Below are 13,773 nucleotides of genomic sequence, written 5' to 3' on the forward strand. Positions count from 1 at the left end.
TCTGCAATCCGCAAAGCCTCCAAAAAGCCAGTCGGAGCACCTGCGTGGCTGGATTATTTGCCTTAAGAGAAACCTCCCTTCTCTTCTTTAACTTGGCGTCCTCCAGAGACGTTTTAACCCAAACTGCTGCGGATTGCAAGGTTTTGCTTGTCTTTAATATCCTTTTACAAGTCCGGGGGGGTAGGTGGGTCTATAATGTTTTCTCTCTCATAATTGTATGTCCACCTTAGTGAGCTCAAAACAATAGAGTGGTCTTCTCACAACAGCCTGTGAAATAGCCCTGAGAAATAGTGACTGGCCTAAAGTCATTAAAGACTACAATTTATGGTATTGGGAATAATTCCTCCCCCCACCCCGACTTTACTCACAGCCTCCTCTACAGCAAAGGTTAATAGTTACTATTTCATATGAGGAACCTTGAAAATGTATTAAATATTTTGAACTTTTAATGTTAATGACATCAACTTAGTCATAACTGCTCCTCCAACTGATTTCTTCAGTTGTTGATAAATACAGTAATTGGGATAAATACAATAATTGGGAGTTACTTGCTATGTTTTAGGATGAAGGAAAAGTCAATGAATTCGAATGTTCTAAGCATTAGCCTTTAGCTTTGAAGATGCATGAAGTTTACCAGTGCTTGCTTACCGTGAACTGTTCCTGTGTAAAACAAGATATATAGGTAGGTACTACCTGGGCTAGAGTGGGAAGGAATGTTTGCATAGTAGAAGAAGCAAAAGTTCTTTTGCCAATAAAAAATGGCAAAAGAGCCATTTCTCACTCCCAGTAGGCTAAATCACATGTTGCCTTATCTAGAAATAAACATACTGACATTTCATATACATAAATAGACATACAAAGCAGTGGTGGGTTGCCCCCGGTTCGGACCAGTTCTTGCGAACCGGTAATAAAACCGGCGGGAGGCTCCGCCCACTGACCCGGACGTAATCAGCAAGTCCCATTGCGAACCGGTAGTAAAGGTAAGTAGAACCCACCCCTGATACAAAGCAATATACAGTACAATTAAAAAGCCAGAAAGAATGGGAATACTCACTTCAGAATCTAATTTATTATAATATGAATGGGAGCTAGCCAATTCACTTCTTAACTATTTCAGCCTGAAGAACCCCATCCATTACTAAAATGGAAACCACAGTTATGTGTTCATTCCTGCAAGACCAGTGGCATTCCTCTTTCATTCCTCCTTTATAATCTTATAGTCTTGAACAGTATGAGGAAGACAAAAGCAAAAGGCTTTCCCTCCCAGCCCTTTTCCCCCCAGCTTACAAATTTCTGATTTCCCACTGAAGAAAAGTCAACCGATTGTGATCAGGATTTCCTGAGAGAGAAAGGAAACTCAAATAATTGTCTTTACTTTTGGTTGTATCAGGCAAAGTCATAGACAGAAAGGAAAGCAGTGAGGTCTAGAAGGAGAAAGAAGACGTCAATATTTTCTTCTGGTTAGCTATGAATCTAATCAGCTGTTCATTCTTAGATTCCCTGCTCCTTGCAAAACACACTTTTTGCAGCCAAAACCCACATATTCTGACTGGCCCCGCCCCCATTTATTCTTTGCCTCCCAAGTCCCAGCTGATTGGGAGGAAATGGGGATTTTAAAATATTCTTCCCTTGCCACGCCCACCAACCACACCACCAAGCTATGCCACACCTACCAAGCCACACCCACAGAACCGGTAGTAAAAAATTTTAAAACCCACCACTGGATTGAACTGTAACAATTAAAGATTTTACTTTCCCTGACATCTGCTCAAAGGCAAAACTGCTGAACCTGGTTCTTGAAAGTCCTGATTTGCTTTGCTGAGAGCTTCCTATTTCGGAGAGTGGTAGAAAAGGTTTAACTATCCTTCACCTGATATTAACTAATAAAGGAAAGTTGAGGATACTGGGATTTAATATTTACATGCCATCTTCATCTAATGCTTTATCTAGTCTTACCTGCTTTGTGGTCCGCCAGCAGCCTGTGGAGCTGGCAGCAGAGTCGGACAGTGAGGAGGCTGGGAGGAACATGAGCCAATCCTGGAGTCTGGGGAAGGCCTGGACAAGGGCTCTGCATCAGAGGCAGGGCCAGGGCCAGGGCCATGGCCATTTGGGATGCACAGACTCTGGAGCCGACAGATTTGGACAGCAGAGAGGCAGAGGAACAGGAGGAGCCTGTTCCTAGTGTACGCATCCGCAGAGCTGCCAGAAGGCAAGAGCAGCTAAAGCAAAAGGGATGAGTTGGGAGTAAGGCCAGGAGATGATTGGCCCCTCCTATAAGGCTTAAAAGAGGAAAAAAAGGCAGTTGGGGCCTTTTGCAGGAAAGCAACGTTGCTAACTCTGTTTCCAGTCGGCGTCTCTTGTTTGTTTTTGAACTTCATGGGGCTTTGCCAAGTAAGGACTTTGGCAGGGTGTCAAAGAAGATAAAGGCTGGTGATTATCCCAAAGGACTTCTTCCAAAGGACTTGTTTTTGCAACTAATTGGACTTAGCTGGGAATGAACGTAATTCTCAGCTGTTACAATAAAATAGGTTTATTGTGTCTTGTAATGACTCAGTAAACCTAGGTCACAACAACCTGCTTATTCTAAACTACTTTAATACAGTGTTTCTTAACCTTAGTAACTTAAGATGTGTGAATTTGAACCATGCTTCTGAAGAATTCTGGAGTTAAAGTCACTCATTTTAAAGTAGCTAAAGATGAGAAACACTAATGTTTTACATCTTCTTCCCTGTTACACTGTGATAATGCATACCAATCCTATTTTATTATTTTTATATGTCCATCACGTCTCAGATGGAGTATATAACATAGTTTATTAGTCCCATAAGAAACATTAATCTGGGCTAGAAAAACTAGGTCTTTTATCATTAAGAATGCTAGTTTTCCTTTGAGCTGCAAGTTCCCATAGCTTGATGTAAATGGTACTTTTCATAGCTTAGGAGCATTAAAAAGAGTTACTGGTATTGCCCTGCATTAAATGTGCTTCTACTGTTTTCCACAGCAGTATAGTATCCGTAAAGTAAATTACCCAAGTTTGCATTGCTTTGCTATTTGTTGATTAATTGGTTTATATTTATTTTTCAATTAACATGTTTCTTGCACTTTATTGGGACTATGGTCCAGGACATTCATGCATAATATAAAATAATTTAGTTTTGGAGAATTTCAAATGAATGTTTAAGCTATCTCCGTTGAAAAGTATTACCGTATTTATCGGAGTATAAGACGCACCTTAGTTTTTGGGGAGGAAAATAAGAAAAAAGCTGATTAGCAGGTGGATCAGCCTCCCAAAATATCCCCAATCAGCTGTTCCCAGAGGTGAATTTTAGCAACAGGTTCCTTGGTTGTGAGCTCTGTGCCTTGCTTTTTTTTGCTTTTTGTTCTGCCTCTCAAATTCTGAAACTCTGTTTCAGAAAAAACTTTTTTTTTCTGCTTCTGAAACAGCTTCAGAAAAAAAAAAGCCTCTGAAGCTCTGTTTGGGGGCTTCTTTTCTGAAGCTTCATTTCTGATGCTTTTTTCAGCCTCTGAAACCTCCGTTTGAGAAGCTGGGCGGGGCTACATTCTGAGTATAAGACGCACCCAGATTTTCACCCTCTTTTTTGGGGGGAAAAAGGTGTGTCTTATACTGCGAAAAATACGGTAATTTCAATTGATAGAAGATGCATGAACAATCTATCATTTTTAATTTACAATAGACATATATTGTAAAAATAGGCTTTGAACTGTGCTTAGATACTGTATATGAGCACATTAAAAAAATACTGAAGTGCTACTGTACAGGTTTCATATGTAATAGTTCATTTTGCAAGCAGTATGTGATTTTACTTGCTATATCAAAATTTGCAAACCTTAGAGATATTATCATTTTAGTCTTTTGTACAAAACTCCAAAGAGAAGCCAATAAAATAGGTGATCTTGGCTCAAAAGATTAAGCAATATCAGACCTAATTTGTAGTTCAATGAAAATCCCAGGGCAAGAAGCTAGACTGGGAAATTGAAAAAAAAACCATTCCAGAAGTCAACAGCAGATCACTTTCATACCAAGTTCACTACATGCTCATGTCCATGTCATGAACCAACCTTTATTTTTTGTACTAGTATCTCAATAATAGGCAGTTTTGGGTTCCAAGAAGTTTGTTCAGCTTCACAAGATTAATCTGTAAAATTATGCTTAAGAAGTATTATTTTGCTCAATATCATATAATAAGAGGGATCATACATCTAACCAAACTTTAATATAGTTTTTATCTACGGTTATTCAACAATTACAGCCAATTTGATCTAATGGTTAGGGCACCAGGCTACAAACAAGGAGCTTGATTCTTGTCCTTCCAGCTTGGTCCAGTCATACTCTCTCAGCCCAACTTGCCTCACAAGGTTATTGTTGGTAGGGAAAATAGGAGGAGGAAGGAATATTAAGTATAGTCACCATCTTAAGTTATTTATAAAAACAATAAACATGATATAAATAAACAATTAAATAAGCATAAATTCAGCATCGATTCAACTAACTCCCCAAAACTAACTGTGTTTAGAAATTCATTGTTGGATCTGTTTTAAATTGTTTCTTTGTACCGTTCTAAGGTTTTCCTGCCATCCCGATGTTGAAACACTTAACACGCTAAAACTCAGATTCCCCCAAAAGTGCTTTGAGGCATTTGTGGTTTAAACCAGTCTTTTCCAATGTGAGATTTTCCAGATGCATTAGGATTTCTCCTCTTAGCATTACCAACTTGTGGAAGCTGAACCTCATCACATCTGGAGGACATTAGGTTGGGAAGTCAGTTTAAGTCTTCATTGGTAATAGCTGAATTGGGGAGAGACATAGATGTTTGACATCTGCAAATTCGTGTAAAAATTAATATTACTATTTCTAAGGTTTTCTGCCAGTGCTGAACCTCTCTTGAAATTGTGATGCTAGTTTAAACATAGGTTTTCCTGTGTGAAATCACTTAATTGCTTTATTTTTTACATTTCAAATTGTCTCAATGTTTCTTTGGGCAATTACAGCATGTCCATTGCATTTAGTGTATGTATGTATGTATGTATATGTATATGTATATATATATATATATATATATATATATATATATATATATATATATATATATATATATATATATATTATTGAAAAGTTTTAAAATGTTTTACAAACAAATTCCCCCCCTTCCCCCCCTTCCCCTCTCCCTCCCCCCCCCCCCCCCGACTTCCCAGAGCAAAATACAGGGTATTGCATTTAACAAACATAATCTAACATAAGCAAACTAACTGTAAGCTCTTAACTTCCCCTTACTCTTTAACTCCGCCATAGATACTAAAATATCAAAAGAAAAAGAAAAAAATCATCTAAATATTTCATTCATAAGCTATTTGCAACTTTTTAGTCCCGTATTTGTTTTGTATATATTCAATCCATCTTCTCCATTTCAGTACATATCTTTCATTCGAACGGTCCTTCAAATATGCAGAAATTTTAGCCATCTCTGCCAAATTAGCTACTTTTAATGTCCATTCTTCAATAGTAGGTATTTCTTCCTTCTTCCAATATTGCGCCACCAAAAGTCTGGCTGCTGTTATTAAATTCAAAATCAAATTAGTCTCTATAACTGTACATCCTTCAATTATACCCAATAAAAACAACTGTGGAGTAAATTTTATCTTCCTTTTAAGAATATTTTGTATAATCCACCATATCTTAATCCAAAATGCCTTAATTTTCTTACATGTCCACCATACATGAAAATACGTAGCATCATCACATTTACATCTCCAACATGTAGGTTGTAAAGTCGGATACATACAGGCTAACTTTTGGGGATCTAAGTGCCATCTATAAAACATTTTGTAAAAATTTTCTCTTAGATTTTGGGCTTGAGTAAACTTCACATTTCTAACCCATATTTTCTCCCATACATCCATAGATATTGATTCCCCAAAGTTTTGTGCCCATTTTATCATAAAATCCTTCACTAACTCAGTTTCTGAATCTATTTCTATCAATGCATTATACAACCTTTTAATATGCATTGGACTTTGATCTCTGATTTGTTTTATTAAGTTTTCATCATTTTGCAAAATACCAATTTTCTGATCTTCTTTCCACCTAGTATACAATTGCCCATACTAAACCAGGTTTGAATTTTCCTTTCTTCCTTTAATACCTCTAAAGATTTTAATTGCAATATACCTCTTTCCAAAATAAGAAGCTCTTTATAAGTAGTCACATCTTGTTTCTGCTCCACACTTATATTCTCTATCATATGTCTAGGTATTGTCCAAACAGGTAATTTGTTATTTAATTTATATTGGTACTTTTTCCATACACGTAATAAAGCATTTCTTAATATATGACTTTTAAAATTCTTATCAACCTTTTTATCATATAGTAAATATGCATGCCATCCATATAACAAATCATAACCTTCAATATTCAATATTCTCTCTTCTGTTGAATTAATCCAATCACTAATTGCTGAGAGTACAGCTGCCTCATAATACAATCTTAAATTAGGCATTTTGAGACCTCCTCTTTCATGTATATCTTGCATTATTTTTCGTTTTATCCTTGGTCTCTTTCCTGCCCACACAAAATTGGTAATACCCTTCTGCCATTCATTCAAATTTCCATCTTTTTTCAGTATTGGTATCATTTGAAAAAGAAATAAAAACTTTGGCAAAATGTTCATCTTTACTGCAGCTATCCTTCCCAGCAATGATTGTTGCAATTTTTCCAACTTTCCATCTCTTTCTGGATTTTTTGCCACAGTACTTCATAATTACACTTATATAATTTCGTATTTGATGTTGTGATATAAATCCCTAAATATTTAACCTTCTTAACTGATTCAAATCCTATTATTCTTTCAATTTCTTCTTTTTGACTTGTAACCATATTTTTAATTATTATCTTTCTTTTCCCTGCATTAATTTTAAATTCAGAGACTTGTCCATATTGGTTAAATATATCCATTAAAACTATAACTGAATTTTTGGTTGGGTCAAAGTCACAACCAGGTCGTCTGCGAATGCTCGTACACTGTAATCCTCATCCCATTGCATTTAGTATATTGACACACTTCTAATTTATCAAGATTCTTCTAAAGAATGTATGCAGATTGTGCTGTGCAATAGGCAGTTATCTAAAGAAATGGCAAGAACTTCAACAAAGCCCACTGGAAGAATTCTGCATAGTAACAGTCAATCCCCTATTTCTAAAAATTCCCTGTTTTCACAGCGAACACTCCCTGGGGTTTTTAAGTTTAAGTTTAAGTTTATTAGATTTCTATACCGCCCTTCTCCAAAAGGACTCAGGGCGGTGTACAGCCATATTAAAACACATCAATTTATAAAATTTAAAACCAAATTAAAATCAATATAAATTGGCCCGCAAATTTAAAACACACATACACCCATAATAAAATTCATATTAGGCCAGGCCGGCTTGCTGGAATAGGAGGGTCTTAAGGGCGTGGCAAAAAGTATGCAGGTCGGGGCTAAGACGGAGCTCTAGGGGCAGCTGGTGCCCCCACAGAGAAGGCTCTCCCCCTGGGTGTCGGCAGTCGGCATTGTTTGGCTGACGGCACCCTGAGGAGCCCCTCTCTGTGGGAGCGTATTGGCCTGTGGGAGGTTGTTGATGGCAGAAGGTGGTCTCGTATATACCCCGGTCCTAAGCCATGGAGCGCTTTAAAGGTGGTGACCAACACCTTGAATCGCACCCGGAAGACCACCAGAAGCCAGTGCAGCTCGCGCAGGAGAGGTGTTATGTAGGCGCGCCAATTCACACCCATAACCACCCGTGCGGCCGCATTCTGGACCAGTTGGAGCCTCCGAGTGCTCTTCAAGAGGAGCCCCATGTAGAGAGCGTTGCAGTAGTCCAGACGGGACATGACGAGGGCATGAGTGACTCTCTCTATTTTGCAATAGAGAGACTATTGTCTGTTGCTTGTTAACTAAGCTGCTGCTGCTACTGTCTCTACAGTATCTCTCTTCGTTCACATTCTTTTCTTTGAAATCCTAATCCTTTTATTTTCTCAAAGGCAGATTTATACAGACATGTACAGAAAAAGAGGTATTCCTACGCAGTGATTTCAAAATGGGCATAGGAGCATTTACACAATCTGGATTCGTGCAATTCACTAAGGCAGAGGTGACTGGAGGATGTAACGATAGCATTTGAGGGAAAGATGGATAGCAAGGAGGTGGGTGACAATGCAGAGAGGACAGAATTTTGTTGCCCGTGGAAGGACAACCACATTTTTCTCCTTTTAAGAAATGGTTCTCTCCACCAGCATCCCATTTCTCCCCCCCCCCCCCAAAGAACTTCATAAAGCTGATTTTTAGGGCTTGTCGGAGATTTCAAGTGGTGGGAAGCTATGCTGTTATTTTTTGTCCATTATTTATAATCCAAAGGTGGATTGCGAAGCACGTTTACCTTAGAGTCTCAGGTTGTCTTAAATAGCAATGTGAGAACCTAGCTTTTGTGTGCACAGGTTCATTGGAGCACAAACTGGAAAGCCAAATCTTGAGTAATATCCTCAAGCAGACAAGCCTGTGTAATTCATTAGAAGCCTTATCACTTTAATTTATTTCTTAAATAAAAGCAGACAATTTAAAACAAAGGCATAAAATGAATAGACATATCCACATACAGCATCTATATTTTAGTGGCAGCTTTTATATGCTTCCTGGTATATGAAAACAGTTTTATGTATTATTTTTATTCTGCATAGAAATTATCTCCATGTTACAGGTTTCAACTCAGATTTAAGAATGGTTAGAATAAAAGTCAAGTGTTCTAAATTACTAATGAGTAACTTAAATCTCCTTCATTTTAATCAGTCTCTCATAAACTCAAATAAACTAGATCTTTTTCAATTCATAAGAGAAAGAGTGGTTACTTTCCCCTTCTTTTACTGCAAATATTGAACTCAAGTGAATGTGGTTTAAAATAAATAAATAAAAATCAATGATAGAGATGTATGAACAAAATTAATCAGTTCAGATTAAATGTACTACCATAAAAAGTTATAGATATTCAAATAGATATATAAGGAACACACAAAAAACAGTTTACATACGTTTCTACAAGGAAATTCTCAAAGGCTAAAGAAATAAAACCCAGAAGTAAGTATCAGAAAAAACAATGAAAGTATAGTAAGGGCAAAATGAATTTCTGAAGGATAAGTTTGACTTATATTAGTGACAGAGAAATTATTTTCTCTGATTAGACCATCTTGATTTACATAACTGGACACAAATGATTAGATTATGAAAGTGCAAAATGGGTCTTTTTATCAAACAGCCACAATTCTGGAAGGAATTGGGCTGTGTTTTTGTTTTTTTTAAATAAGATGCTTACCTTTTCTTTTGCCCTTTATATCACTTGAGTGAACATTTTCCTATTGTCTTACATTTCTTCAATATCATTGTTGCACAGTGATACAAACAATACCTCCCAAAAATGATGTGCTCCCATCTGGTAATCTTACACTTCTGCACGTTACACAAAGCATAATATGGTTTATTTGGTTTCGGGCTTAGCACATTGCATGCCCATTGACATTGCAGCTTTCATGCTAAAGCTCAGGCTGCTTAGAAATCACAAGATGGGTGATTCAATAAACTGTGCTCCAGCAAACTTGGCCATATTTACAAACTTGCCTTTGCTTTGGAATTGGTGTCTGTGGTCAGTTTGAAATTGGTTGAAATTTTCTGCTGTGGTCAAGCAACAAAAGTGAGATAATGCATCATGCTGAGCCTTGATTAGCTAAGTCATTATTTGTTAAGCCAATCACACTGACTTGAGTCATATAACTCAATGGCATACCATTCAGTTGCTCTGGTGATTGTCTTATTCTTCATTTGGTTTCTATTCTTCTCTTTACTGCTGGCAATGTTCTTTTGAAACAAGTCTTTAACCTGACTTGTTACATCACTTAATAAGATAAAAAATAAAGTATCCTTGGATTCAGCATTTCCACTCAGCATCTATACATAAACAGATACATTTACTAGATATGGAAGAAGCTTGTCAGTGCTTTGTGAGATGATTTTCAGCTTCCGAGTCCCCTGCGACCTCTTGCTGCTTTATCATCTAAGGCCATGTTGGTGAACCTATGACATGTGTGCCAGAGATGACGTGCAGCGCCTTCTCTGATGGCACGCAAGCCGTTGCCCCAGTTCAGTTCCGCTGCGCATGCGTGCATGCATCCCACCAGCCAGCTGGTCTTTGGGTCTCTACTGCGCATGCGCAGGGGCAAGGTATGTGCAGAGAGGGTGGGGCGTATGTGGACAGTATGTGCGGGGGCTGCACGCGTATTGCATTTGGGGGTATCGCGCACGCGCAGCACACTTTCGGCACTCGGTCCAGAAAAGGTTAGCCATCACTGATCTAAGGGCTAACCTGGCTCAGCCTACTCAGCCTTTTCCAGAACAAATGAAATCTATACATTTCTTGGTAGGGAAGTGAAATAGCTTTTCAGGAAGATGATATTCAAATCTAATTTTTGCAAACACTGTTCAGATAATCAGAACAGTTGCTTTGAATAGTCCAGTGTAAGTTCTTGTATGCAGGGTAACAATGTGCTTTTCTTATCCGCTACCAAACAAAAAGAGTTTTAGAAGGGTTGCAATATACTTTTCCAATAAGAAGATTAAAATGCCCTCAAGTCGAACTTGATTTCTGAGAATTGCACTGGGCAAACCATACAGTTTTCTTCGGAGCATTAGCAAAGTGGCTTGCTATTTATTGACTTCTGATTTTTTTTTTTTTTTAAAGATTTCCATTCTGGCCTCTTAATAGCCTGAGAGTCTCTCAGTCAGATACTACAAATACCAGGTTCATCTGTTCCTTTCTTAAATAAATTCACCTGAGGTTTGGGAAGGAGGGAAGGAAATTCTCTGGACTCCTTAGAAATAAAATCTTCTTTCCCATCTCAAAATCTTGGCCCCAGCCAGAGGCTATTTATAAACATTGTACAAATCAACATACACATTGGACTTCAGATGTGGTTCTAAAGCCAGAGTAACTGGCTTAATGCAACGTGCAAAGCCAGATGTCTTTCTGTGGTAAGCGTGACTCCAGCAAGAGTATTAACTTTGGATGCTGATTTAAATTCATCTCAAGGCTGCTCATTTTATATTCATAATTGGGTCACATTTTCCTGAGCATTTTCTGTCTTTTCTTCTCACTTTTAGGATTCAGAGCAGACGGAATTCATTCAAGGCTGGGAAGGCTGCATTTGTTTGTACTGCTGAAGTGAACACGTCCCTTTTCCAATGATTGTTTTTGGCACATAAGGGAAGAGAAAGCATTTTAGAAGATAGCAGAAAAAGTCAAGAAGATGCCCAGTGAAAGAGTTCAGAGTAACTGTGGGCCAGAAGCCCAAATTTCTAGGAAGAGCAAGAACAAGGGGCAGAGCTCTCCTTGCAACTCCTTACATAGAGCTGTGGCTACGGCTGTGACCTTCGAGGGAGAAGCCAGCACCGAAAAAAGGAAAAAGAGGAGGAAAGATTCCAGGCCAGAATCAATCATCGTTTATCCGTCAGGGACGGAAAACAAGGTGGAAGAAGAACAGGCAGAGGAAGATGGGGGTGAGAAAACTTCTGAGAAAGGCTCCAAATTTTTGGGACACACTCTAGGAGATGGTAAATTCCTTGGAATAAGTGGTTTAACTTTTGTTGTTCATATTTTATTTGTTCCAATAGATGTGTTAGGGAAGGAAATGACATCTTTTTGCTCAGTTTTCAGGTGCTAACTTAATACAGTCTACAGCTAGTAGTAGTACAGTCTACACATATTGTGTTAAACCATGGTTATTTTGCAGTCAATGCTTGAACAAGCTGCAGTCCCTGAATTTGTACATTGCTAAGCCATCATCCATGGTTTGCAAACCACTACAGCTGTATTCCCACATCATGCTTAGCCCAAAGAAGTTACAGACTTTTGTACAAAGTCATCCATAGATCTTTGATTCCCAGAGCTTTCTGTTTTGTAAAAAAAATGGAGAAGAGCATGACACACATTGTTTTGCTTCTATATTTTCCATTCAGAAGCTATTGAAAACTACTCACTTCCATTTCTGTAAAGTGGCCTCAATATCACTTGATGATATTGTTTTGTTATAGTGTTTGCCTTATCTGCCCAAAGCATTACTAATCTTTGGAATGACCCTGAAAATGTGGCTTTGTCAACAGGCATGGGGACGCAGGAGATGGATGGAGTCAGCATAATGGTTCTATTGAATTCTATTGGTAGATGTGATTCTTTGGCTACAAATTCATTTTTAATGATTTTATATTATTTTGTATTGTTTTGTATTGTTTTAAATTGTATTGTTCAGTTGTTGTTTCTCATTGTTTAATTGTTGTAAGCTACTCAGTCATATATATGAGATTGGTGGCAATATACATTAGAAATATTCATACATTTTTCATGATGTATGCTTACTTTTAGCAATGGGAATAGCACTTAGACTTATATACTGCTTCATAGTGCTTTATAACCCTCTCTAAATGGTTTACAGAGTCAGTATATTGCCTCCAACAATCTGGGTTCTCATTTTACTAACCTTGGAAAGATGGAAGGTTGAGTTAATTTTGAGTTGGTCACGACTGAACTGCTGGTAGTTGGCAAAATTAGCCTGCAATACTTCATTCTAACCACTGCACCACCATGGCTCTTAATTTCAAGTCCATTCTTATTCTGCAATCTTTTCTCCACAAGTGTCTTACAAAGAGTGTCCTCCAATGATCTTCATCATTGAGAGTGGATCTAAAATAATCCAATACTGACCTACACCACCACACCATCTTCTCAAATAACACAAATAAATATGGATATTTATATGTTTTGAAGTATAAGCCCATAAATTCAAAGTGTCATTATATGATCTTTTGATGTATCTTCTCCAGAGCAATCAGAAAGGTTTTAGCTCAGCAATCTGACTCAAAAATGGGAGTTTGAATCCAGCTGGCAGCTATCCAAGTGTTGAAAAGATAAAGCAAAATGTCTATACTTCAGTTTCTTACTGATGGTGTGAGATAATGCTACATCAAAGTCTCCAATACTGTGTCCAGGACATATATGCATAGATACAAGTATTTATTTATTTTTATTTATTTAGCAATCAGTCAAAGTTCTTAACTGCCCATCACCCTCTGTCTGACAGAATATAGCATGCAATTAGGATTCACCCTGTTCATGGCCGAAAGGCAACTATGAAATATAGGTATAAACTACCTTTCTTTATGTTGAAACGTTAGCCATTCTAACTTTCATTATTATGGCAAGAGTTATTAATACAAAGCCATTAAAGTGTCCAGGAAAAAAACAAACTGTCATATTCCAGCTGTAGTTATTTCAGCATCTTCCCATCCATAATGTGAGAGTGCCAAATCAGACAGGATCTTGCACAAGATTCTGTCATTCTATTGAAAAAAACATAAGGCCAAAATCTCACATTTTAATTTATAGGGCTCTAAATACGATACAGGTGAGCAATGGATGTTTCACTTTCTTCAACAATCTTGTGTAACAGGAATTTAATTTACCATGCTTTAACAAACAGCCATTTCACTTTCTTGAGAGAATATTCATGGATCACAGAGGCAATACACTAACAGGATGCAAAAATTTACAGAACAGTTACAAGATTTTCAGTTTACCTAATAATATTTACCAGGCAATGAATTTGTTCAATAACGTAACTTAATATAATATGGTTCCATATAATTATGTTTAGAGAATGTTCTAAAGGTTTATTAACCCTTAAT

This window comes from Pituophis catenifer, unplaced genomic scaffold, assembly GCF_029215685.1.
Source record: "Pituophis catenifer annectens isolate HBS135680 unplaced genomic scaffold, rPitCat1.0.hap2 SCAF_1, whole genome shotgun sequence".
Taxonomy (NCBI): Eukaryota; Metazoa; Chordata; class Lepidosauria; order Squamata; family Colubridae; genus Pituophis; species Pituophis catenifer.